Raw genomic sequence first — 4253 nt, forward strand, 5'->3', positions numbered from 1 at the left:
ATGTGTGCTTGTGTGTATATACACACATCTATATCTCTCTCATTCTTGGTCTCTGTCTGCCTGTCTCGCTATGACTATAAAACCTCTTCTTCAAAGGCAGCACTTAATACTGATAACTACCCTATGCCCCCCCATCTTCATTTTGGGGCTGTGTTAGAAGAGTCACAGCATCTATGCATAAGGAGATAACAGTCTCTCTGTACTCCTCCATAAACTGCAGAACTTCCATAGATGAGAAATATTGGAAGGAACTGGAGATATTTAATCTGGAGAAGAGAAGACTTAAAGGGGAGGTGACAGCTGTGTTTGAGTATTTAAAAGGCTATTATTGGGAAAAGGGATTAGACTTTTGTTTAGCCCCAGAATTTAGACAGTGGAATAAAATGGGTGCAAATTGCAAAGCAGCCACTTTATGCATGTCAGGGAAAACAAACAAACACACAACTTCTTAACAATTTAGAGCTTTCCAAAAATGGAAGGGGCTGTCTAAGGAGTTAGTTGTTTTACCTTCAATGAAAGCCTTAGAATAAAAGCTGGATAATAATTTCTTATTTATGTTGTAGAAGGGATTTTATTTTGCCTATCAGTTGAAATAGATGGCCACTAACATCCTTTTCAAAGCTGCAATTCTATATGCTTTCTTTAAACTGATATACACACCTTTCCTTTTGGGGGGACTTTTAGGTGGCAGAATGTGTAGAACAGTGGACCTGGAGTCAAGAAAACCTTGACATATGACATTCAAACCTAGCCTCAGACACTTACTAGCTGTGTGACTTTGGGCAAGTCACTTAACCAATTTGCTTCATTTTCCTCAAATGTAAAATGAGGACCATAATAGTACCCATCTCCCAGGATTGTTGTGAGATCAAATGAGATAAAAATTATGAAGCACTTAGCACAGTGCCTAACTTATAGTAAGTACTATAGAAATGTTAGCTATTACAGGCATGTTTCAGAGATACTCTACATTTGGTTCCAGACCACCACAATAAAGTGAATATCACAACAAAGTGAGTAACACAATTCTTTTGGTTTCCAAGTGCACATAAAAGTTATGTTTGCATTATATTGTAGTCTATTAAGTGTGCAATAGTATTATGTCTAAAAAAACGATGTACAGTACTTAATTTAAAAATACTTTACTGCTAAAAAATGCTAACCAGTAACTGAGCCTTTTGCTAGTGGTAATCTTTTTTGCTGGTGGAGGGTCTTGCCTTTATGTTGATGGCTTCTGGCTGATCAGGGTGGTGATTTCTGAAGGTTGGGGTGGCTATGGCAATTTCTTAAAATAAGAAAACAATGAGGTTTACTGTATCTATTGACTCTTCCTTTTATGAAAGATTTCTCTGTAGCATGTGATGCTGTTTGATAGCATTTTACCCACAGTAGAATTTGTTTCAAAATTGGAGTCAATCCTCTCAAGCTTTGCCTCTGCTTTTTATGTTTTGAGTTTATGTAATATTTTTCAATATTGTTGTGTCTCAGGGGATAGGGAGACACAAGGAGTTGGAGAGAGATGGAACAGTTGGTTGGTGGAGCAGTCAGAACACATACATTTATCAATTAAGTTTTTCATCTTATATGGGTGCTGTTCATGGTGTCCCAAAACAATTAAAATAGTAACATCAAAGATCACTGATTGCAGATCACCATAACAAATATGATAATAATGAAAAAGTTTGCAAGAATTATCCAAATGTGACACAGAGAGACGACATGAGCACATGCTGTTGTAAAAGTAGTACTGATAGACTTGTTCGATGTAGGATTGCCACAAACGTTCAATTGTAAAAAAATAAAAATAAAAACAAAGTAATATCTGTGAAGTGCAATAAAATAAAAGTGCAATAAAAAGAGGCATATCTGTAGTATTACTATTCTTTGTAATGAAAAAAAACAGCTACATGAAACAAAAAGACAAAATGAGCACATTTGTCAGTGCGATTAAAATTTTGTTTCCACAGTCTCTCACCTAGAAAATATATTCTATTTGTCTGAACTTCAGGACTAAGATTAGTCATCAGAATAAATTTGAGTTCAGTTGCTTTTTAGTCTTTGTGTATCTTGTTTTCCTGACTTTGCTTATTTCACTTTGATTCAGAGCAGGAATACATACACACACATTTATTAAATGAAATGATTCTTTTACTGTTCTGATGGGTTTCAATTCTCTAGTGATTGAGACAGATGTAGCCTTTGACAGGTTGGAGGAGGATTATCCTATGGGGACAGCGAAACACTGCAAAAGTAAACTCCAGGTTTTCCTATACAATGGTGATCATAGCTCAGAAGAATATAGTATAGGATTTGCCTATACAGGAACAAAACGATGCTCCTCTCCAATAGGGCTGCTATCTTGGATATGTCTGATAAGGAGTATTTTGGTAGTGATTAACCAAAAAAAGAAATTTTCATGGCTAAGATAAGGAGGCAAATCATAAAGCAGGAAATCCATGGTTCCCTTGTGTCAAAACAGCTCTTCTAGTAAAGGGAAAAGGTAAAGTCACAAACCTGTGATTCATGCTTTCTCTGTATGAAATGTATTGACTATAGCAAAAATAGAAATAAGGAGCTGAAGCAAACATTTTGGCACTGACCTGCAGTAATCATTTTTATAATATTAGATTGGATTTCTTCCATCTCTACAGTTACCCACTCCCACCCCCATACATGCCCTCATCAATTTGCATCTAATAAAGTACTGTGTAGGCTGGATGTGCTTAATAAGTACATTTCCAGTCTAAGCTTCTGTTTGACATTAGGAATACTCCACCAAGTTCCCTAACCCTTACTCCCTCACCTCCTATTAGTTCTTTACATCGCTATAACCACAAAAGTACTTCTACAGCTTTGAGGTCTCTTGTCTAGGGGTATGGTTTAAAGGAGCTGAGATTACTAACCCTAAACTGATCATCCTAGAGTCCCAGACCATATGTGAGGTTAAATATTTTTAAACTCATCCTGTGATTTCATTGGCATAAAGAATTTCTATTGAGGAAAATTTCTCTACTAATGCTTAGCAACTTATAGTCTTATAGAATTGCTTGGTCACACTATCTGTGTGTGTGTGTGGCAGTTGAACCCAGATCTTCTTGATTTAGAAATTGTCTCTCCAGCCAGTTTTAATATTAATATTAAAATATTAATATTAAAATTTCAAAATTATCTTTAGTTAACTTTAAGAGTTTTATTTATTTATCTATTTACTTATTTGTTTGTTTTCAGAAAGAGTCCCTTTTCACAGAGACCTCATCCTGAAGAAATTCAAAGTCTACTTCAATAATGCTTAAGTGCGCAGAGAGAAGGAAGGAAGGTAGGTATCAAGGTCTGTATGTTTTCCTTACTTTCTTCAACTCCCATCAAGTTGAAAAAAAATGAGCCTCAGGAAGCTAGATGGTGTACCTGTGTCAGGAGAATGCCTGTATACTAGGAAAAGGACAATGTGGTTACTACAGACTGTACTAAGTATAAGTTATTTTTAAGGTAAGCTTGTATGTATTTTATGTCTCTCTGCTCAAAATATGGATTTTACATATAAAATGAAGTCACACAAAGTCAGCCCTAAAATATTCCCTCGGGGAAACTGATTGAGAGTGAAGACAGAAGAAAGAGTAGAACAAAATGCAATGGCTACATTAATGCAAATATAAATAACACTAAAAGGTTGCTGAACTCATATTAATTGTAATGATCCAGATATAGACAAGAAACCACACCTTCTGCAGTCAGAAGGGAATGAGGGAACAGGATATTGGTTACAATGTCCGATGTACTGACATTTTTTTTTTTTTTTGGCTTACCTGTTTTCATTGTTAACAGGAAGGATTTGAAGGGGAAAGCATATAGCAGACAACAAAGGCATTGAACTGGATGGTCTATGAGGTCCTTTCTAGAACTAGATTTATTACCTCATGGCTGTGGTTTAAAAAGAAAAAGACACTAATATATTTTTTAAAAAAAAACCACATGAACAAATATATTCTCTTCCACATTTTCCTCATGGGGTTGGAGAACCTATGTTTTTTGGACACCAAATATATACATAGGTGTAGAGGAAGGGAAGCTTTCCAAAATTTACTTGGGAATAAATACTAGAATAATGTATTTTTTTAAATTGGGGTATGTGAGCTTGTTCCATGTTGAATTTTTCAAACCCAATTTCTTAGCTTCTAGATAATTTGATATTTTGCATTTTTATTGGTGTCACTCTTGAAACAACCATGTCTTGGCAATTCTGAAGAAACTTGTCT

The sequence above is a fragment of the Vombatus ursinus genome, unplaced genomic scaffold (assembly GCF_900497805.2).
Source record: "Vombatus ursinus unplaced genomic scaffold, bare-nosed wombat genome assembly UNPS02009835.1, whole genome shotgun sequence".
Classification (NCBI taxonomy): domain Eukaryota; kingdom Metazoa; phylum Chordata; class Mammalia; order Diprotodontia; family Vombatidae; genus Vombatus; species Vombatus ursinus.